We start from the raw sequence: 25,172 nt of genomic DNA on the forward strand, positions 1-25,172 counted from the left end.
CCTCTCCGGGTGCTGTGAAGTTGAACAGCATGCACCGCTCTATGGTGTAGCGAGGCGCTGTGTTTGTGATCACATAGTTGAACGTTGCAGAGGCCTGGAACAGCCGGTGGACTTTGAACTTGTCCACAAACAGGTGAGAGACAAGATCCCGATCATAGACCTTGAGAGAATTGAAGCTGTGGTCTCCTTTGCCCCCCCTCAAGCCCCTGAAAATCTTTCTGTGTACATTGGGGCATATCTTGCCCAGTGACAGAGCAGAGTTTTCCCTAGAGTCATTGGTGAGCAAGTTGAGTTGAGCGTACATATTCTCAACAGGCTCTGGAGCACTGAATCGGCCTTCGGCCAGGCATGTGTACACCATGGTAGCCATGCTCTCGAACAACGTTGGACCTCCCAAAAAGCTGTACTTGGTCTTCATCTCTGTGGCAAGGCGTTTTAGCTTTGCCAGATGCGGGAACAGTTTCTCAAACACCCCCTCCTCGCTCACCATGTCAAATGGATGTACATTTGACATATTGTAGAGGCAGACATATGCGGCCAAGCAATCATGGGTTTTGCCATGTGAGCAGCCACAGTCTCTGTTGCGGAATCTATCCTGCCAAGCAGCCATCCTGCGGTGCTCACCTATGTCAGTGATAACCTTGCTCAGTACGCCCAAGGGCAAAGGCACGTGCTTGTGAATCATGATGTCCAAGAAGGCATCGGGCCTTTCCCTGGTGATCAGTGACTCCATAGTGTACTCAAACACTATGAATTGTTTCAAGTTCACATGTGTTGTCACACCGTTGACGACCAAATCCTTGACCAGTCCTTTGAGATGTTCCAGAAAAGTTGCATAAGGCTGTTGTGCCTTGACAAAGTAGCTCTGACAAAACAAACTTTCACCTGACATGGAGTCAATTAGGCTGGTGAAAAGAGACTTGCCATCACCCGTGAAGTCTACGTCAATGATTGCTGACAGGGACTCACGTAGGCCTTCTAGGCTCAGGTCCATGATAGTGGAAGGGATAGCATGGATACTGCGACCAGAGGCGGAGACTGGCATATATGCGGAGCCCATCAGCTCCTGGACCTTTTTCTTTTGCATGTTTTTCGAAACCAAAGTGTCTGACACATAGTCCAGGCACTCAAACTTAGCACTCATCTCACCCTTGGTGTCACGCATGTTTATCATGGCGTGGTTGAGTGAAGATACCTTGTGCTTGACAAGGCCCAGCCTCAAGAACGCATGGAAGGCCTCATCTTGTATCTGCTCTCCAATAATCTCACCATTGCATTGTAACATGTCAAAGTCAACCGAACCCTGGGTGTACTGTTGGCCCTGAGATGCCTCTATGCCCTCTTGGTTGTTTGTGTAATTCGAGTTTTCGGATGATACTTCCTCATTCAGGTCTAGGATGAAGCAGAAAAGTAAGGCCTCTGCGAAGTCCTCCCGGATTGGTGTAGATAGATTGCGTACCTCCCGGTGCTCCAGAGTGATCTGCATGACCTTGCCCTTGAAGCAGTAGGTAATGTACAGAAGCAGCTGAAACAATGCTCGGTCCTTGCACCCTAGAGCTGCAAAACAGTGCATGTCTAAGTCTTTGTTGTACATAAGGGATTTTTCTACAGCAAGGAACATGACATGCCTTTCTTTGGGCACATACATTTTGCTATAAGCAGCAGTGCACTGCTTGCGAGGGGGTGCCTTTGGTCTCAGGCTTTCGCCCTTGTTGAGATTGGCTCTAGGCATCAGAAGGACCCTCCTGAAATCCTCTAATCTAAAACTGTCCATCCGAATGACATGTATATGTACTTGTAATTATTGTTATTTTTTTTGTGGGCGGAGCCTATTCATGTCCTCTGGATATAGCCCAGTTTATTGTCCACCAATATATAGTAGTACACATCCATAGATGTTTGTGTAGCTTTGAAGCACAAACTTCACTATGGATGGCCCTTTTCCCTTCATGTCCTATTTCCCAAACATGTACCCCACACAGCGCATTGTCAACTTGGCTGGAGAGCCAAGCCTTGTTGGCCTGCTCATTAAGTCAGTCATGCATGACCAACAACAGAACAGCCTGCTTTGCAGGACCCTGACTGTGCAAGGCCCTAGCCACTTTCTGCACCATACCATTACCATGAGGGTCAAGGACATCTCCCCAGTGGTGGGATATGATCTGGAGCTTGGCGATTCCTCCAGTGAGACTTGGGCGAGAATCAAATCTGAATGGTTGCGGTACATGAATGCTGAGCCTGTAACACTTATGGTCCATCAGGATGACATCAAGAGGCCTGTGAACGCTCAGGTTTTCCCACTTGTTTCCGTCAATCACGCAAACAGATACATGAATACTGTGGAAGGGGCACTTAACTTTGGCGATTTCAGCGAGAAAGGCTACTACATGAGCCGTGATGGCAATGTACCAGCCCTATGCTCCGGTGTGATGTTTGGACGACTGTACTTCCTCCCAGAATCCAAAGTTGACTGGCTGTCCAAAAACACTGTGATTTCTCCCCAGGACCTGATCTATGATCATGAGATTTCGGAGGCCTCAGCCCTAGCCTTCGAAACAAAGCTATGCGGTGTGTTTTTCAATGCAGCCTGCCTTAATATAGAGACTGTGTTTGATGAAAAGTACAGGAACTCTCAGACTCGTTGCCAAGGCTTTGCCTCAGAATACCCCCAATGCACCGAAAATAAGGTGGAGACACTCAAAGGCCTTGCACTTGTTCTGGAGCGCGAGCTGGCAGGGAAACTTGCCGATGTGCAAGGAAAAGAAAAGGTGGATATTCCCACCCTCCCTGAAGATGTGGCTGGTCAACAGCATGAGATTACATGCATCTCTCTCGTGCTTCTGCGTGGCAACAGACCCAAAGAGCAGGGCAAACATAGGAAGACCCTGATGGTGTTCTACAACAATGGCAAGGTTGATGGTCCTGAGCTGAATCAGAGCACAGAGGTTGTGCTTACTGTGGGCATAGAAGACCCAGGACGGATTCAAATCATCAAGTGCGATAGCGAGTTTCACCTGCTGTGTCAGGTGTTGACTGCACTGACCAGTCAAAATATTGAGCTGCTCTACATGTACAATGCAGGCTTTGACCTGAGAGTGTTGGAGCAGCGCATTTGTTTCTATGAGAGTCGGTGCTGTGAATGTGGTCACTTCAGCGTCACTCGCAAACAGGGTAGTAAGCTGCGTGCCATGTGGGACAAAATGTTTGTGTCTGAGAAGTTCAGCAGTATGTTGAAGCCCACCTTCCAGTTCGAGATGCCTAGCCTGATCGACATGTACGAATCAATGCTGAAGGAAATGCAAACACAGACGGTTCATGCATACAAGAAGGCTAAAGAGCGATTCAAGTTGGAAAAGAACAAAATTGGCCACTTCAAGATTAATAGCTGTGGCACCAATGTAATTGACCTGTTCAGGATGGCCCAGACTCGTTCAATCAAGTTTGGCTGCCCCAGCATGAAACTCGACAAGGTTGTTCCGCACGTGGTAGAGTGCGTGCGATCGAAACGGGGTGAGCCGCTCAAGGACCGTAGAAAACTCTACAAACTCTCGCAAGTGAGCTACTTGCACATGGATGAGATGATCAATAACGGCGGCACAGACCTCTTTAAGGTTCTCCTCTACAACCTGGTAGACTCGCAGTTGTGTGCGAGGCTGGCCAAGGTACTGGATCCCGTTTCATCTCTGTTCCATCGCTGCCACGCCACACTCAACACAGATGTGATCGTACATGGCCGCTGCAACGCGTTTAGCGGTTTTGTACAAAGCATCCACGCAGTGAAGATCCCTCAGCTGAAGTACAAGCTAGATAACCTCAGGTGTGTTGCTGGTCCAAAAGGCCACACGCTGCAGAACAGAGTTCCCTGGACCATGAAGGTGAGCAATGAATCTTGGCAAGGTGGCTCTGTGAGTGATCCCATGACAGGTCTCCACTACTCAGGGCCTGGAATGGGTCTGGAGCTATCCTTTGACTTTGCCAGCATGTACCCATCGATCATGCGCACGCTCAACATCTCTTCTGAGTCCACTGTGCCTTGGCCCCCAAAAGAGTTTGACTACGACCTCTCTGACTGGCTGTGCTACAATTGGGAGGCTGAAGGGTTCAAGTGTGCATCTCTGATCATGAAGTATGACAAGATGAGGCGAAGATTTGTTCGTGATGATGGTATCATGAATGCATCCATGGAGCGTTACTACAATCGCAGAGCCCAGTGCAAGCAGCAGCTGAAAGATCCTGGACTCAGTGAAGATAAGCGTGCATACCTTGAGCTCCTAGTGCTTGAGTGTAAGGTTCTGATGAACTCCTTCTATGGCACGGCCGGTGCCTGCGGACCTCTCATATCAGCAGCAGGCAGGCAGCAGATGTCGGTGGTCAACAAGTGTACCTCGGAATTCTTCCATTCCAAGAGCTCTGTCCTGTACGGGGACACAGACAGTGTCATGATGGTGGTAGGCTACGGTCCCCAAGACGAACCCGAGCCTGAGCTAGAAGACAGAGTAGATGAACCACAGCTGGGCACAGAGGCCAGTACACTGGCTGTGTTCTCAGCACGTGCACGTGAGGCCATAACTCAAAAGCTTGCCAGAGCCGAGACACAGGTGCCAACTTTCCTCAAATTTGTGCATAAAAGGATAATTGAAGATATGCTCAGTAGGCTTTACCTGATAGGGCCCAGGAACTCCACGCAGAAAGCCTTCAGGGACCCAAATGGTGGTGAGACTATGGGCTATACCAAGTACATTGTCCGGATGTCTGACGGCTCAGAGATCGATATCACTGACCCCTTTGTGGAAAACATCAGAATGAACCTGGAGTACAAACACAGTTCCTCAATCATATGTCACCAGAACAAGAAGATATACTTGAGTTTGAGTCACACAGTTGACCAAAAGACGAGGGAACTGGAGAACTTGAATGTGAAGGTGCGGGGGATATCCGCATACAAGAGCATGCCCACTGCAGCCGATGCAGATATGGCTTGCGCTTTCATTGCATGCGTGATGCGAGGAGACTGCCTTAAACTTGAGTCTGACAGCGTCAACTGCTTCTCCACCATGCCCTGGCACCAGTTGAGCATTGGCGACTGCATGCTATTCAATAGGCACAACATTGAGATAGAGCGTGCCACAGGCCTGTGGCGAGGTTTGGCCCAGGCCAAAATGACACTCAGTCGCCACATGGTCGAGCTGGTAAAGGCGGTGGAGCTTGATGCAGGGTTCTCAGCTGTGGCGGTCACACTCAGTGATATCTCCTCAGGCGAGCGATTCCAGGTGATGACACTGTACAAGGACAAGCTTTACTGTCTGAACCATCTATTTTCCTCAGCCGAGGCTGTGCGCAGGGACCTGGTTGCAACCCGTGCAGCTGAACTGGTGTCCTCTCGAATAGCCTGTGGGTTCTTCCCATGGAGTAGTTTGCTAAAGTGCAACAAAAACACCAACATGAAAAGGGAGGTGCTCAGCAGGCTAAGGGTTGAGAGATCAAGTGTCAAGACCAGCTATGTGGAGACACTGCTCGCCAGAAAGACCCTCCAAAAAATTACAGGTCTGTCGACCATACTATCCCTGAGGCCTGGGGATGAAATGGTTAATCCTTGCGAGGCTGTATTCTACAGGTACCCTCTTGACCTGAAAGCTAAGACAGGCTGCCTCGTTTCAATGTTCGGCAACTGCTTGCTGCCAATGTGTTCGAACCCTGAGGTTAGCCAAGCCAGGGCCGATGATGTCTCAGAAGACCCTAGTAGCAGCAAGATGGCCAAGAGGTCATCACATTTGGTTGAACCCGAATACACAGGCCCTAGTAGCAAGAGACTCAGGCTCTCGTCTCCGTGTTACCACTCCGATGAGGGAGCACACAGCCACGAGACCTTAGTCGATGAACTGTGTCAGCTCAGCAACAAGTGCTATCCAATTTCCAGGGTGTTGTTAGCTCGAGATGCAGATAAATCCCTGATCAACGGGCACTCAAAGATGACCGCGTACTGCATTGTGGACTACTGCCTGCCCCGCTACATGTACAGCCAGACACAGGTCAAAGAGAGACTGGCCGCATGCAGCAAGCACTTGCTCGAGAGACTAAACATTGCTACAGAGAGGATTGAACGGGCGGACAATGCCTTCCTCACCATCATGAACAACTGCCCACTACATATGATCCCGAGCTGTGTTCGCGAGGAGCTTGAGTCTATCAGCTTGCGAAGGACCACAGTGTGTCGGCTGCCTATCCATAAGCTGGATCTGCTAACCAGAGTGATTGTTGAGGATATGGGCCTAAATCCGGAAAAGGTTTACAGATCTGCGATCGCTGCATTTGGCTCCTCACTAACCAAGGCCCTCAATGAGGGCACTGTGACACTCACTGAGAACAGGGCACCTGACAAGGGATGCATCTCGGTGAGCTTGCCTAGGCAACTGTTGGACGAAGCTGAGGTTCACCTGTCCGGTACCTGGATATCGTTGTCAGGGGGCAATTGTGACCAGGCGGAGCTTCTTGACATGGCAGGCAGTCTGTATCAGGCAATCCTGGCAAAACAGGTGTATGAGCCAGTAGCCTTTCCCACAACTGCTGCAAATCTGCCTCACAAAGTTTTGTATATCATGCCGTTCTCCAACAGCGAACCGCATGCTGTCCAAAAATGGCTCATTGCATTTGAAAATATGGGATGGTCGAGGAAGCCAGATCCTCAAAAGAGTACCGAAATTAAAGCACTGTGCCTCGCTCAACCCCAGTATCACTGCTTAGGCTGTGAGTCGTTTTTCAAAAAGCTAGCCACTCTGCATGTAACAATTTCACAGCTGGAGAAAGTTGTTTACAATGATGTGACAAAAAGGAGGCAGATTGGCAGGTGCTTGAACGAGATCTCAAGGTTTTGGTGAAGAGTAGTCCTTCTTATAAAACTCTCTAACTTTTTTTTATGTAATTATTTTTGTTATTTTCTACCTTTATTCTTATTTACAATCTCCATGTGTCAAAGATAGTTAACAACAAAGACAGTGTCGAATGTGGGCGGAGTTTTCAGGCTTAACTACTCTGTACACTACATAAACCTTCAAGGGAGAGCCCAGGTCAATAGGACACCATGGAAACTCAAGTAGGCCTACTCACTGATGCCGGTTACAAGCATTTTGCAGGGAACCTTGCAGTGATATCTGCACACAGAGGATACTGTGTCAAATTTGCAGTCATGTGTAAGATCTGCATACATGCCAATGGAGTAACCCTGACTGAACTTGGATGTGAAGGCTCCTGGCCCGAGCTTAATAAGTTGGTGGACTATGTGAGGGCACGCAAATACAGGGACCTTGTTGAGGGTATATTGTTTCAGAAGGTGAAATCTGAGTGCAGGGCTGTGGGGCTGCATGTTTCCTCTGATGACCCTGGTGAGATACCACATTTCGAACTCTGTGCAAAGCTTGATCAGACGCTGAGAATGTCATTTAAAACGGATTGTAACGCATCCTTTATAAAGTACTCGAAGCCCCTGATCACAAAACAGATCGACAAGGTCTACCATGCTCTCTCAGCAGTCTTGCTTTGGCTCACAGAGTTTGCTTACGAGCAGTATGCCAGGCAACCATTAGAACCCATCTCAGCCCGCACCAGAGCCAAAACGCTCTCTGCTGAAATGCACAACAAAGACAAGTTGGACAACGAACCCACCTCTGGACACATCGGAAGCAAGGTGAACTGAGTCTGACACCAAGGCCTACACACAGTACACACCAGTTACACCAGCTTGAAATGATGTGGTGAAAGAGCCTGGGTGGGCAGACTGAGGAAGCACACATGCGTGTGTGTGTGTGTGTGTGTGTGTGTGTGTGTGTGTGTGTGTGTGTCTTGTTATGTGTCAGTGATCATGCCTCTTTGTCATTCTTTGTATTGCAGACCTTATTCAAGTTATTATTTTGGTCTGAATAAATAAATATCTAAAGAAAAACATTATAACACCTTGTGCCTGTTTCTGTTGTTGATGTGTTCATTTCTCACAAGTAGAGACATTTGATATCATCTTAAATGTTCATAACAATCTAGGCTACAATTGTTTGTGTTTAAGATATAATAAAATGAATTAGAAACGCTGATATGTGTTTTACAGTCACACAAACAAATTGTTAATTGGTCTTTATTGTCCATCCATCCACCCATGCACCCATCCAGCAATACATCTTCAACCACTTATCTGGAATCGGGACATGGGGGTAACAGTTCCAACTGATAGTTACAACTAGAAAATATTGTTCCTTCGAAACAATTGTGGGCTCGCTTCAAGCCAGAAAACAATGGCTATAAAAGTACAAAATGTCAAGATCGCAGGCAGTGCTCTCTTTGACGTTACTGACGTCAAAGATTGGTCCATTTTGTTCCAAAAATGTGTTGTGCAAAAGTTGACCCGCTGGTGGCGCTATAACAGGCCAATGTAAGAAGGGTGGTATCTGTTCCTTGACCTATTGGGAATGTGCTTGCAAGATTTCACGCACATTGCAGGCTGTGTTCATGATTTTTAGGTGTTTTTGGCTTTGGCCACTTTATCACTGCTTGCAGCTATATTTATTATTATTATAATGTTTTTGTGTGTGTGTGCACTTCATAGGCATATTAGATAAAGGTCCTTAGATTGTGTGTAGAATGTTTCATGCAAATTGCTAAAAAAAACGGGTTTAAGCGTTTCACAAACTGCTCAAAATTATATAGCACCCCCCTTTGGCCATTTGGGGTAAGATTGGTTTCAGTGATATTTGAACTAACCCTCTACACTATTTTGTCATGAAAATGTGACTTTGCATGTATGTTTTAGAGGCAGAAGAATAATTTGCATAAAAATGCAATATTGTTTGAATTATTTAAAAAAGCATGTTTCAATGTTAAAGAAATCCGATCTGACAGATCTTTAGATATCGGTCCAAAGTTCACGTAAAAAAAGTTTTGTGCACGTGACGCGAAAATTCCAGAATAAAAGCGGATTTACGCGTTTTACAAACTGCTCAAAATGGCGGAAAATCGAAGGGCGGAGCTTACTTAACAACAACACAGATGTCTTCCGCTTGAGTCAAAGCACGCGTGTAACAAGTTGCATGTCTTCAAACGAAACGAGTCATGACTTATGCCTGTTTGAAGTTTGAATTTTCAGACGCTTCGTATAGCGCCCCCCTTTGGCCGATTGGAATAAAATTGGTTTCAGTTATACTTTGACTAACCCTCCACATCTTTGCCAAATGCCATGAACGTGTAACTTTGCATGTATGATTTAGAGGCCGAAGAATAATTTGCATAAAACCGCAATATTGATTGAATTATTAAAAAAACATTATTTAATGTACAAGCTTCTCACCACATAGCCTGTGTAGATATAGGTTCAAAGTTCATGTGAAAAAAGTTTTGTGCACTTGACGCGAAAATCCCAGGAGGAGATAGATTTTTACTGTTTTTCATATAATTCCGAATTGTGGGACACCTAAAGGTCAGAGGTCAAATTATTAAAAGTTGTTCGGCATGAGGAGACGCATAAGTGTATACAGGTTTCATGGCTGTATGTATAACACAGCATGAGCTATACCTGTTCAAAGATCGCACTTTCGAAGGCTTCCTACAGCGCCACCATTTGGCCGATTGCTATAGAAAATAATAGCACACTTCGCCACTGTAAACTGAACACATTGATGTTTTTATTTTCATTTCCTGGCTTGTTGACCTGAGTGGTAGGTACCGTAGGTGGTGGTTGGTGTGTAGTGTGTTGACAGCAAGAATTATGCAGGCCAACCTAACTGTGTCCCTGGCATGTCTGAGGTGCTTGTATATCTGCAAGGTGCTTGTAGATCTGCTGTAATGGGTTGAATCTCCCTCCCCACAAACCCAATTGTGATGAAAATATTTATGGAATACATAAATGAAATACACATGAATATGTGAAGGACAACTGCCTGACTTCTATGTAAACCATACTATATGGACAGTTTGTTTTGCATGTCACTAGAAATAGTAGCCTACTACAATACCCCCTAGTGGGCAAATACATTGTTAAAATATTATATTACTCTGACCATTGCCTCTAGTGGTAAGATAGCATGTTGAAATGTTGCTAATACTGCCACCTGCAGGAAACAAAGGCCTCTAAAATAGTATGTCACTCTGACCACTGCCTCTAGTGGTCAGATAGTATGTGGAAATGTTGTTCATTACTGCCACCTGCTGGAAACAAAAGCCTCTAAAATTACAACAAAAATAGTTTCCTACGAATCACGTAATTTCTAGGAAATGAATGGTGAAATCGCATGATACATAGTAATACTATGTACTCGTACAGCATATACGTTGTATTATGATATTGTATGTATATAAGCAATAGGAGGAATTACGTAAAGAATAGCTATTTCTTACGCATTTTGAATCTCGATCCTCTAGTTATGGCTTTGCATGCTCCAGAACAGCAGACAGTGTCTGTCCACATTTATCAGAATTTAATTTAATATTAGTCAGATTCTCCATTGTCTCCCATGTAAAATGACCCTGCCTCCATCTCCTTTGAAAACAATGCTATACTTCATCACAAAGCATGCAATATTTTCTGTACGGACATGTATTGTGGCATGCACGCTGTGCATGATTGACGCACTGCAACCATTTTTTTATTATTATTATTATTCAAGTCCTCATTATTAAAGTTTCCATGTTATTCCTTCATTCCAGACCAGTGTGTGGAGTCCAGTCTGCAGGTGAAGATCAGTTCTCCAGCCAGGACTGTTTCTATTAAACAGGAACCTGAAGACCACCTTAAACAGGAACCTGAAAACCACCTTAAACAGGAACATGAAGACCACCTGGATCTCAGTAAGTTTCCAGCACTCTGTCTTTGTATTGTATTGGTGAAAGTGGGCCGGTACTGAGGGTGCTCACTAACCTGCTGTTACGTGTTATGCCAAATGATTCCTCCCCACACACATTTGTGTGTTGTATCCTACTGATTCACCTGTCAGTGAGGAGCCTCCACCGGGAGGAAGTAGAGACTCCGTCCAGTCCTCTCCGCCCCAACAGTCTCTACTGTCTCACTTTCTCCAATAGAACACTGGTTATCTATTGACACATGCTCTTCCACCGCAATTTATAAATGAGAATATTAAAGTGTCAATAGTTATCTGTTGATACTGAGGTTCTGTTTGGGAGGCATTCAAATGCTATGGAGTCTCATGAGTCATTTTAAATATTTTTTCTCTTAGACTTCCTACACATCCCTGTGTGTAAAGAGGAGGTTTCCCCTGAAGAAGGGTGGAGTTGCAGTCTGGTTCAGGAGGAACAACAACGTCCACAGATTAAAGAAGAACAGGAGGAAGAGGCTGGTGGGTCACCATTGACATTACTAGCAGTGAAAAGTGAAGGTGATGATGAAAACAGAGCGACAGCGCCTGTAGCAAGCACCTCAACTGAAGACATGAAAACACAAGCTGATGTAGAGGACTGTGGAACATCACAACCACCTAATGATGACCATCTTCTCTCTTCAAACTGTTCTGAATCAGAAACTGATGACAGTGATGAGTGGGAGGAGACCAGGGGAGATCAGTCAGCTTTAAACACACTGAAATCACACAAGACACAACATGTGGGAGGACAGTGCAAGCTGTCCCAGGACCTGAAATCATCAAAACAAACTCAATCCATGAGGAGTCACACAGGGAAGAAACGTTTTAGTTGTACAGAGTGTGGCAAAATGTTTAATCATAAGAAAGTTCTGAAGAGTCACACAATGATCCATACAGGTGAATGGCCCTTTTCTTGTACAGTTTGTGATAAAGGCTGTGTTAGCACAAGTAATCTAAAAAGACACATGAGGACTCATACAGGAGAAAAGCCCTATACTTGTACCGTTTGTGGTAAACAATGTAGTCACAAGGGTGATCTAAAAACACACACGAGGACGCATACAGGAGAAAAGCCCTTTACTTGTACAGTATGTGGTAAAGGCTGTGTTAGCAAAAGTAATCTACAACAACACACAATGACCCATACAGGCGAAAAGCCATTTTCTTGTACAGTTTGTGGTAAAGGCTGTGTTAGTGCAGCTAATCTAAAAACACACATGAGGACTCATACAGGCGAAAAGCCTTTTTCATGTGCGGTCTGTGGTAAAAGCTTTGCTCAAATGAGTAATCTAAAAACACACATGAAGACTCATACAGGGGAAAGCCTTTAGTTTAAGTTAGTTCACACAGATGACAAATGATCATTTAATACACACAAATTAACATTAATTGTTTATTTTGATGGATTGAGCTTTGCTTGCTCCAGAACAGTAGAACAGAGTCTGTCCACATTTGTCACATTTGTCAGAATTAGCTGTAGCTGTTCACTGTGTTGACATGGGTGTTGTTTGGATTTTTAAATTGTTTGGATTGTTAAATTATCAGAGCATTTGGTATATAACAGTCAGTTGAAATCACACCTTTTTGATTGATTGAATACTTTATTAACAATTTCAAAGACATCTACAGGGAAGTACAGTATAATATAAGGTATGCTTAAAAGTTTTTGGAGCGGTGAAAGCGCTCCCAATAGACAGGTATGTCTGTGGGTGGCTGGCTATGTGGCTGGCTGGCTGGCTATGTGGCTGGCTGGCTATGTCCGTAGCCTGGCAATACCTTGAGTGGCCACACAAGTTAAAGGAGGGGCGCTGTTGTGCAGGCACACAGGCACACACACACACACACACACACACACACACACACACACACACACACACACACACACACACACACACACACACACACACACACACACAGGGTATAGCTGCTCAGATTCACCGCTCCGCTTCGAACCAAGGTTTGATTTTTAAGAATGTCTATGGTTTGTTTCCATTTCCATTGGGGATTCCTATAGTTCGATTACTTATTAACATTCTACATTGTTACATTGTTTTGTGTCTTTATAAAGTTCCCTTGTAAACTCAAAGAACCCTCTTCATACTTGGGGGGGGGATAATGATAATGTTTGTTTGATTAAATAAAGGTTTCACCACTACATGTTCTCTGTGTGTGTGTGTGTGTGTGTGTGTGTGTGTGTGTGTGTGTGTGTGTGTGTGTGTGTGTGTGTGTGTGTGTGTGTGTGTGTGTGTGTGTGTGTGCGTGCGTGCTTTATCATTACATAATAATTTTATCAGGATATACACTAATTCAATACAATCACTGCTTAATTTTACAGCCTGCAAATAGTGTGCTTTAATTATTATTACATGACGGAAGTAAGCGTTTATTTTACAGTGCATACCTAGTTTTTGTGGTTGCTTACAGGGCAACCAGAAAACTAGGGATGTGCGTGAATATTCGGGTATCCGTATAAACATTTTGTAAACCACTATTCGCTTTGAAAATTACCACTGGACTCCGTGATCCACGCTTGATGTGATCATTGGTGTGATCTTAAACCGACTAGCCAGTGACACGAGACTCGGCCAGCTGAGGATGTCGGGTGGAATAAAGGCTGTGGTGCCAGTCTTCTTGCACTTGCAATGGGCGTGTTCTCATCCACTGCAGGATCCCACAATATCCAGGGAAAAATATGTAGGTTTTATGATCTACAGTTTGAGAGTTTAGTATAGGCCAAAATGTGAATCTGCTGTTATAGCGCCACCAAATTTGAAATGTTTCAGGTGGTACTTTTTCTTTGGCCCAGTGGGGATGTGAGTACAAAGTTTCACGGCAAACAGGCGTTGCGTTCATGATCTGAGGCGTTTCGTATAAAACAGGCCCATTCCTGCAAACTTCGGAAGAATCCGACAAATCTGTCTTGATCACATGTTTATAGAGATACTGTGTACCGATTTGCATGATTTATGGACACATTTTGTAGGAGTTTGTTTTCCTGGCATGTAGATTGTAGCCGCAACTTCTGCAAAGCCTGTCTGTAGGAATGGTGGACTCAGAATGGAACAAAGGAATGTCCACTTTGTAAGAAAATAAACAAAATAAAATATCCACCCTAATAACTTGTGTGAGGCCTTCATACAGGAGAGGCACCAGAGAATCAGAATTTAACAAGGCACATTCCTGTAATAATGGTGTTGCTGCCTGTTCACTGTGTTGACACGTCTGTTGTTTGGATTGTTATTTTATCAGTGTATAGCCTATGCTATGGAAGGTACAATATAAGGTCTGCTAAAACGTTTTATTTCTTTATTCCTTTATTTTTATTTTATTTTTCTGAGGTCCACAGACTTGGACCTCCTCTCTGTGCCCAAGTTTTGCAACAGGTTGTGGAGCAGTATGCTTATTAGGGACATTACTGTAATGATTGGTATCGACAAAACACCAGACCAAGCAATTGCAAATGACCTTCCATCATTCCACATTCCATCAATGGTAATGCAGATCACACCTGACCACACCATTCACACATACACACCCTGTCCAGGTAGAGAATTGCAATGCAAATGGTATAGGCTGTTATGTCCAGGCTACACCGGTAACAGCCCTGTCACCAGTGAGCCAATGCAACATGGTATGTATAATTATTTCTAAATAGACACAGGGGGAGAAACGCAACTAGTTGTGAGTGAAAGATTGCAACATACCAAATGGACAGGGTGGAATAGCATTGCTATTGTGGAGTGTAATATTCCAAACATCACTCACATTCAAAGTGTGATTCATGCCCCAGTCTTTTAAAAGGTTTCCCCTAAACCAGGCCGTCTAATTTGGCCTGTCAGCCTGTTGGGCCGTCGTACTGTGTTTTATCATTCAAAAACATTGTCTTAACGGTAACCGGTACAGTCGCTGGAAAGAAACTCAAGAGACAGAGATTTTTATTCTTGTATTTGTTTTGCTGAGAATGAGGTTAGAAATAACTTTAGGATTACGCGTATCTTTCTGAGGTTAAGATTAGATATAGGGTTAGGCTTTGGCACTGTTTTACTGAGGTTAAGGTTAGGAATAAGGTTAGGTTTAACCGTTTACAGAGGTATAAGGATATTAAGGATCTCAATGGAAAATAACAAATAAGCCTTGCCTTACCCGAGTTTCCTTGTAGTTGACATTGTACTGTCATGAAACTGTACATTTTCCAATCCAAATAAATAATAAATACTTCAATCAATCAATCAATCAAAAGGCATAAACCACCAGCCCAGACGAGTTTCTTTCCGGCAACTCTTCTGGTATTCCCCTTGACACTCTTAATCCAGAGTGTCAAGAGCTTACAATAAGCAATGGCATAACATAAATCCATCAACATCAATACAAGGTAATCACATTGTGATCCTGTGTATTCACTCATAATTGACATTGTAAGGAAGGCCCAAACCATACCAATGCAACTACTCACTGGAGACAAGACATATCACACAACTACTTGCAAATAAAGTGATACCTAAATCAGCCATGTGCGTCTTATTTTATGGGCTTTATCTCGCATTTTCTTTGGGTGTGTATACTCCACAGATTTTAAAGGAGCAGTTCACCCCCAAAATGACTTCTTTTCCCTCCCCTATTGACTACTTGTACCGTGGAGAGTTTAGTTCAATAGTATTTTGTATTTGTCGCCTTCCTAAGACAAACATTTGATTATAGTAAATTTACCACCATTGATTCTGGGTGGAGACCCAAATGTATTTGGGTCCCCATTCTTGTAATCAAATTATTGTCATGTGAACTGACAGTCACTTATCTCCAGATTAGGGAGTCTTACTGGTGGTATTTCCTCAAACTTTGGCACGATTCAACTCCTACACACTTAACACCGGCTAGAAACACCATTCAAAACTTCAATATGTTCAGCTTACTGTGGACTTACTGCATCAAAACCTCCACCGGCTGTCAGTGAGTCAGTCTGTCCGTCATGTCACACACGTTTCCCCAACTCCTATCTTCGCCACCGTAATTTCTCACATGCCCCTCTTCTAGCGCCACCATGAGGCAGATTATTGCAAAACGCATTTTTGTATGCTGCTCCTACAGTTTTTTTCTCCCCAAAAATCACACAAAGCGGTACACAGTACAGTATGTCTAGAGTTATGCCATCAACATGGATCTGTCTCATTTCCCATATTCCCTCCTGTTTGCCTACCATTGCCTTCTAAAGTTTGTCTATATGCGACATGCCGGTTGCTTATCTCTCGATTAGGGAGTCTTACTGTTATGACTACTGTAGCCTATATTGTGACCATAGTGCCATAAGCCATGTTTCCATAAACGTATTCGCATTTGCGAAGCGAATAATCAGAAAAAGCCTGTTTCCATTTGCGAATTAGCAACGGTCGCATGAGTTGATCGAGCAGATTTTTTCAGACCGAACCGAGGCGTGAGCACTGCACGTCTGACTGCTGTGCCTCGCTGCACACTCATCCTCAAGTTTCAACGTCCTCTGGAAGGTGGCCGATCCGCAAGCTCACAACACGGCGCAGAGACAAGCTAAGGAGCCTATACGAGGAGACGCATGTGATGAGGAGGGGTTAGCCATGTATGGCTTGACTCCGGGAGGTGAAATCGGGAGGAATTTACACAGGGTCCGTGTCTGTCACTCCGTGTGTGTGACAGCCAGTTTGTTATACGCTATACAATGGACATTCAGTGGCAGGGGAAAGTGTTAAGTTGGAGGACAATATGGACCCAGATCGTCATAATTTATTCGCATTTATTGTCTGACCTGTTTCCATTCACATTTGTAAGAAAATAACGGATGCCTCGTTTAATCCTGGGGAAGATTGTGTACATTTGAATAGAGTCACAGAACCCTTTCAAAGTCCCAAGCCCTAGAGGTTGAACAACTGCAAGTCATGACGAGTCAATCCATAATCTCAGGTGTATCAGCAGAACATTGCAAACAGCTCCTAGCTAAAGCAGATGCCGATAATAAAGTATCGGTTTTCCCGTTCTGTTATGGATAACTACTTGTACTTTTCAGTGTACATAGGGGAAGATAAGCACTGGTCTGATTTCCAGCACATAATGGTCACATTTCACCGTAAGGCAGGCAGATGGCATTGTCCCTGCAGATCAGGTGCAAAGTGTCTTCATATCAAGCAGTGCATGTGGTGGCTGTTCCAGGAAAATATCAATGTAATTAAGGAAGGCAACCTTGTCGAGGAACATTTGATGGACAATGTAGAATCTGAGCTGGAGGCTGATTTGGAGAGAATTTAATCCCTCCTGAAGATTTTGCCTCTAATTTAGAAAATATCAAAGTAATGACTGAATACGTGTACAACAATAACATAATTCCATCCCTCGCAAAAATGGATCCAGACTTAAAGTTTAAAGAGAGAAAAATTCCAACGCAGTTAAAACCATATGAAACGATTTGTCCCTACTGCCCTTCCCAAACACCACTGGACGAGCCCACGCTAATAGGCCAAGCTAAAGTCTATTGCCTAGTCACACAAGGCAAGTATTCCAAAGTTTTCTAATTTTGTACTGAAAATTGTGTAGTACTATGTACACAAGTTAGTGTATTGTCACTTTATGTATATACTTATATATTATTCGCCCCCTCTATTGATGCACCTTCTCTTTATTGGTACTGTACTGCTCTTTTTTTTTCTCTCTTATCTATCTTTTTCCTTACTTCTCTGTAACTTTGTAAATACTGTATACTGCTATGCTACAACTGGACAACTGAATTTCCCCCTTGGGATAATAAAGGTATCTATCTATCTATATCTATCTATCTATTGTTCGTTTAAAACTATGCCTAAACCTAACCCCAACTATATTCTGTCTAATGAGCTTTCTGACTTATGGGCAGTCCCCGATAACATGGTCATTTCATGCTGATTAGTAATTATTTAGCTAGGATGCCCGAGTCTGCAACCTTCAGGGTTGCCACAGCGGCCAAATCAAGTTGGGCTCCCATTGACTTTCTATACAAGAGGAAAATACCCAGAAAAACTTTTTTTATTGATTCTTTCGCCTGGGGATTTAAAGTTATACCATGTAACTTTTTTTTATAAAACAAATCTTAAAATTGTCCTAACTGTTAAATCGCTAAAGTTTTAGAACACCCACTCCGTTATTTTCAGCTTCTAAAGCCTTCTCTTTATATGTTTTCTATGATCCTGACCGGGCCCCGGATTTCGCGAAAAAGTTTCCATTTCCATTGGGGTTCCTATAGTTGGATTACTTGTTACCTTGTCTCACTAGTTTCTATTTTCCAAATGTAGGTCACCTGTTAGTTCAACAGCCAATCATGTCAAGCCAAGAGTTCCATTAATTGTAATGACGGATACTGCAACGGTGATCCATAATTTTGTCCACAGTCTAGTACTTACTGACTGCATGTATCTCCATTGCAAATGAACCGCCAACATTACAAACTACTGTTCCATACAGACAAAACCATATAAATCATAACTTCAAATAAATTGAGCTTGAATAGCAAACCTATAGACCAAAACATAACCCCTAACAACGAATCAGGGTGACTTGGGTCAAAAAATGGTGAAAGAGAAGGCATGTTTATTTACTGCATCTAAAGACGCCTTGTACGAATCATCATGTGCCTTTTTTTAGGTGACAGATTTGAATAAAACATTTGCTGCCAACTGCAACCTTGCCATTAAAATCCCCCTTATCTGAAAAATAGCCACAGACAGACAGACTACAATGCTTTTACAACAAGGACGTTTAGCTTCAATGCTTTACTAAATCAATGCAACCATTTAAACTCAGTTTTAACAGTGTGTTGTGGTTTACCAACCTGATCTGTGCAATTTGATGTGTGGTTTTAAACCCATATCCAGTATTCTGCGTTGCTTGTCTATTTTCTTCTTGGAACAGAAAGCTTGGTCCTCGTACTCTGTTAGTTCACTCTTCTTATAACAATAAACACGAATAGTTTCTTATGATGGATTTAGCTTTGCTTGTTCCAGGAGAGTAGGATAGTGTATGTCAACATTTGAATCAGAATCAGAATTTAACAAGTTCAATAGTATTCATGCAAAACATAAGTTCATTGATGTGCATGCAATAATGGCGTAGTAAAGATGGTTTTGTGTAGCTGTCCACTGTGTGTTGACATGTGTGTTTGGATTGTTAAAGTACCAGAGTATATATTTGGTAGATGCCAGAGTCAGTTGAAATCATGATTGATTGAATACTTTATTAACCGTTTGCAAAGACATTTACAGGGAAGTACATTACAATACAATTGTTTGCTTACATTCTACAGAGTTTTGCCTTTATAAAGTTGCTTTTTAAACTCAATACAGGAGAAAGGCCCTATACTTGTACTGTTTGTGGTAAAAGCTGTGTTACGGAAGATCATAATAAGAAAGTATATCAAGAAAACCTTTCCATGTCCATTGGAGGTCCTAGAGTTGGATAACATTCTACAGTTTTGTGTCTGTATAAAGTTGCTTTGTAAACTCAAAGAACCCTCTTTATATCTGGGGGGAAAACATATTGATAATGTTTGTTTGATTAAATAAAGGTTTCACCACTACAGGTCCTCTGTGTGCTTTATCATTACATAATGTTAATGACACAATGTGACATAGCTCTGTTTACACAATGCTGTACCCTCTCCAACTGTACATTCATTCCCCATTTGCAGTTGTTTTAATTACAGTTCGACACTTGCTTTGGCAATGTAAACATATGTGTTTTCATGCCAATAAAGCTCATTTGAATTGAATTGATTGGTTTATTTTTGTCTGAGTTCTGTTTAAAATGTACTTCTAAATAAACTGTGATGTAATAATGTTTCATTTAAATAAACATCTATGCATCTCTTGTCTACACTGTCAGTCAAGCAATTGTTTTAATTGGATTAATGTTTGAACACGTTTTTCTGAGCAAATACAATTATAATTTATTGTTCACAAAATGTAAAAAAGGATGGTAATGTACACATCTGAATTCAGCAATGTCATTTCACCAAAGTCTTTACAGGTAGGCCTGTATGCAAACATAGGCCTACTCTGCATTGACACTCACTCAGAGCATGTTTTGAATAGGCCTGTGTAAGCTGGACACAATAGCCTATACCATTTGCATTGTGATTAGAGATCATTATCACTGTATTACCATCACTTGCAATGCAAGGGTGTGTGTGAAGTGGTATTCAGGTGTGATCGGCATTACCACCTACAGTACCAATGACAAACCCACAATATAAAATCTCCTTATCAATATAGTAAGTAGCAAACCAACTATAGTAAGTATTTCAGAATGTATTCGCAGCTGTACAGACTTTGGTGAAATTACATATGGGCCTATTACATATAATACAATAAATTGATGATCTGTCTTCTTCAAGATGATTCCCAAATCAGTGTCTGCTAAATGCCAAGTTTACACAAATATTTTGCAATCCCACCCCTTAGTTTAAGAATTTTAGATGTGATAATATAGAGCCACTTTCTTTTCTGATGCACTTTACTCCTATCCTCGATCGAGCTTGAAACTGCATTGATGGGCCTGCACAATTAAGAGTTTCACCCATGTTCTAAATCTATCGACCGGCCTGCAGTTTTAGGTCGGTAGATTTAGCGACCTGGTTGGTAGATCTAGCGACCCGGTCGGTTGATTTTTCGCCCCGGTCGGTAGATTTAGCAACCCGGTCGGTGATTTTGCGGCCCCGTCGGTGATTTAGCGACCCGGTCGGTAGGTTCCGTCGGCAGGTTAGTTACTGAGGTACGGTTACTGAGGTTAAGTTTAGGGTAAGGATTTAGCATCCCGGTCAGTGGATTTAGCGACCCGGTCCGTGGGTTTAGCGTCCCGGTCGGTGGATTTAGCGTCCCGGTCGGTGGATTTAGCGTCCCGGTCGGTCGATTTAGCGACCCGGTCCGTGGATTTAGTGTCCCGGTCGCTGAAAACTACCGACCATGTTGCATTGCAACCCGGTTGTAGGTCGCTAAATGATCTCGCCCTCTCTCCTCCAGTCCTTTGAAAGGCTCAGCTGCGTCTAAAAACTCTGAGTCTGAGCTCCTCTACCTGTGGGCTCTGATGCCCAAACTGCCTAAACAGTGACATTGTTTTGGTTTGAAGCCCACTAGGTCTCAAATTAAGCTTGAGGTTTGCTGAACCACAAAGTTTATGTTTGAAAATGTCTCGTTAGATTTGGCTCTAAGATGAGCTACAAACCGAGCTACTCGGTCTGTGACTCCCTCTTGCTCTAAATCATCCCATTCTTCATCATCAACTGCTGCTGCTTGTTCACCTTGTTGTAGTGGCTCTTCAGTACCTAGCTGTAGTGGCTCTTCAGTACTGAAAATGTTAGCAGCCTGATCTGGTAAATTGATCAGAGGCGTTTCGTATAAAATAGGCCATTCCTGCAAACTTCGGAAGCCACTTCAGGATAGAATATGAAAAATCTGACAAATCTATGAAAAATCTGACAAATCTGTCTTGATCACATGTTTATAGAGATACTGTGTACCGATTTGCATGATTTATGCACACATTTTGTAGGAGTTTGTTTTCCTGGCATGTAGATTGTAGCCACAACTTCTGCAAAGCCTGTCTGTAGGAATGGTGGACTCAGAATGGAACAAAGGAATGTCCAGTTTGTAAGAAAATAAACAAAATAAAATATCCACCCTAATAACTTGTGTGAGGCCTTCATACAGGAGAGGCACCAGAGAATCAGAATTTAACAAGTCACATTCCTGGATTACTTGTTACCTTGTCTCACTAGTTTCTATTTTCCAAATGTAGGTGACCTGTTAGTTCAACAGCCAATCATGTCAAGCCAAGAGTTCCATTCATTGGAACGACTGATACTGCAACAGTGATCCATAATTTTGTCCACAGTCTAGTACTTACTGACTGCATGCATCTCCATTGCAAATGACCCACCAACATTACAAACTACTGTTCCATACAGACAAAACCATATAAATCATAACTTCAATTAAATTGAGCTTGAATAGTGAAGCTATAGACCAAAACATAACCCCTAACAACGAATCAGGGTGACTTAGGTCAAACAATGGTGAAATAGAAGGAATGTTTATTTACTGCATCTAAAGACGCCTTGTACGAATCATCATGTGCCTTTTTTTAGGTGACAGATTTGAATAAAACATTTGCTGCCAACTGCAACCTTGCCATTAAAATCCCCCTTATCTGAAAAATAGCCACAGACAGACAGACTACAATGCTTTTACAACAAGGACGTTTAGCTTCAATGCTTTACTAAATCAATGCAACCATTTAAACTCAGTTTTAACAGTGTGTTGTGGTTTACCAACCTGATCTGTGCAATTTGATGTGTGGTTTTAAACCCATATCCAGTATTCTGCGTTGCTTGTCTATTTTCTTCTTGGAACAGAAAGCTTGGTCCTCGTACTCTGTTAGTTCACTCTTCTTATAACAATAAACACGAATAGTTTCTTATGATGGATTTAGCTTTGCTTGTTCCAGGAGAGTAGGATAGTGTATGTCAACATTTGAATCAGAATCAGAATTTAACAAGTTCAATAGTATTCATGCAAAACATAAGTTCATTGATGTGCATGCAATAATGGCGTAGTAAAGATGGTTTTGTGTAGCTGTCCACTGTGTGTTGACATGTGTGTTTGGATTGTTAAAGTACCAGAGTATATATTTGGTAGATGCCAGAGTCAGTTGAAATCATGATTGATTGAATACTTTATTAACCGTTTGCAAAGACATTTACAGGGAAGTACATTACAATACAATTGTTTGCTTACATTCTACAGAGTTTTGTCTTTATAAAGTTGCTTTTTAAACTCAATACAGGAGAAAGGCCCTATACTTGTACTGTTTGTGGTAAAAGCTGTGTTACGGAAGATCATAATAAGAAAGTATATCAAGAAAACCTTTCCATGTCCATTGGAGGTCCTAGAGTTGGATAACATTCTACAGTTTTGTGTCTGTATAAAGTTGCTTTGTAAACTCAAAGAACCCTCTTTATATCTGGGGGGAAAACATATTGATAATGTTTGTTTGATTAAATAAAGGTTTCACCACTACAGGTCCTCTGTGTGCTTTATCATTACATAATGTTAATGACACAATGTGACATAGCTCTGTTTACACAATGCTGTACCCTCTCCAACTGTACATTCATTCCCCATTTGCAGTTGTTTTAATTACAGTTCGACACTTGCTTTGGCAATGTAAACATATGTGTTTTCATGCCAATAAAGCTCATTTGAATTGAATTGATTGGTTTATTTTTGTCTGAGTTCTGTTTAAAATGTACTTCTAAATAAACTGTGATGTAATAATGTTTCATTTAAATAAACATCTATGCATCTCTTGTCTACACTGTCAGTCAAGCAATTGTTTTAATTGGATTAATGTTTGAACACGTTTTTCTGAGCAAATACAATTATAATTTATTGTTCACAAAATGTAAAAAAGGATGGTAATGTACACATCTGAATTCAGCAATGTCATTTCACCAAAGTCTTTACAGGTAGGCCTGTATGCAAACATAGGCCTACTCTGCATTGACACTCACTCAGAGCATGTTTTGAATAGGCCTGTGTAAGCTGGACACAATAGCCTATACCATTTGCATTGTGATTAGAGATCATTATCACTGTATTACCATCACTTGCAATGCAAGGGTGTGTGTGAAGTGGTATTCAGGTGTGATCGGCATTACCACCTACAGTACCAATGACAAACCCACAATATAAAATCTCCTTATCAATATAGTAAGTAGCAAACCAACTATAGTAAGTATTTCAGAATGTATTCGCAGCTGTACAGACTTTGGTGAAATTACATATGGGCCTATTACATATAATACAATAAATTGATGATCTGTCTTCTTCAAGATGATTCCCAAATCAGTGTCTGCTAAATGCCAAGTTTACACAAATATTTTGCAATCCCACCCCTTAGTTTAAGAATTTTAGATGTGATAATATAGAGCCACTTTCTTTTCTGATGCACTTTACTCCTATCCTCGATCGAGCTTGAAACTGCATTGATGGGCCTGCACAATTAAGAGTTTCACCCATGTTCTAAATCTATCGACCGGCCTGCAGTTTTAGGTCGGTAGATTTAGCGACCTGGTTGGTAGATCTAGCGACCCGGTCGGTTGATTTTTCGCCCCGGTCGGTAGATTTAGCAACCCGGTCGGTGATTTTGCGGCCCCGTCGGTGATTTAGCGACCCGGTCGGTAGGTTCCGTCGGCAGGTTAGTTACTGAGGTACGGTTACTGAGGTTAAGTTTAGGGTAAGGATTTAGCATCCCGGTCAGTGGATTTAGCGACCCGGTCCGTGGGTTTAGCGTCCCGGTCGGTGGATTTAGCGTCCCGGTCGGTGGATTTAGCGTCCCGGTCGGTCGATTTAGCGACCCGGTCCGTGGATTTAGTGTCCCGGTCGCTGAAAACTACCGACCATGTTGCATTGCAACCCGGTTGTAGGTCGCTAAATGATCTCGCCCTCTCTCCTCCAGTCCTTTGAAAGGCTCAGCTGCGTCTAAAAACTCTGAGTCTGAGCTCCTCTACCTGTGGGCTCTGATGCCCAAACTGCCTAAACAGTGACATTGTTTTGGTTTGAAGCCCACTAGGTCTCAAATTAAGCTTGAGGTTTGCTGAACCACAAAGTTTATGTTTGAAAATGTCTCGTTAGATTTGGCTCTAAGATGAGCTACAAACCGAGCTACTCGGTCTGTGACTCCCTCTTGCTCTAAATCATCCCATTCTTCATCATCAACTGCTGCTGCTTGTTCACCTTGTTGTAGTGGCTCTTCAGTACCTAGCTGTAGTGGCTCTTCAGTACTGAAAATGTTAGCAGCCTGATCTGGTAAATTGATCAGAGGCGTTTCGTATAAAATAGGCCATTCCTGCAAACTTCGGAAGCCACTTCAGGATAGAATATGAAAAATCTGACAAATCTATGAAAAATCTGACAAATCTGTCTTGATCACATGTTTATAGAGATACTGTGTACCGATTTGCATGATTTATGCACACATTTTGTAGGAGTTTGTTTTCCTGGCATGTAGATTGTAGCCACAACTTCTGCAAAGCCTGTCTGTAGGAATGGTGGACTCAGAATGGAACAAAGGAATGTCCAGTTTGTAAGAAAATAAACAAAATAAAATATCCACCCTAATAACTTGTGTGAGGCCTTCATACAGGAGAGGCACCAGAGAATCAGAATTTAACAAGTCACATTCCTGGATTACTTGTTACCTTGTCTCACTAGTTTCTATTTTCCAAATGTAGGTGACCTGTTAGTTCAACAGCCAATCATGTCAAGCCAAGAG

The sequence above is a fragment of the Nannobrachium achirus genome (genome assembly GCF_963921795.1).
Source record: "Nannobrachium achirus genome assembly, chromosome: 1".
Taxonomy (NCBI): Eukaryota; Metazoa; Chordata; class Actinopteri; order Myctophiformes; family Myctophidae; genus Nannobrachium; species Nannobrachium achirus.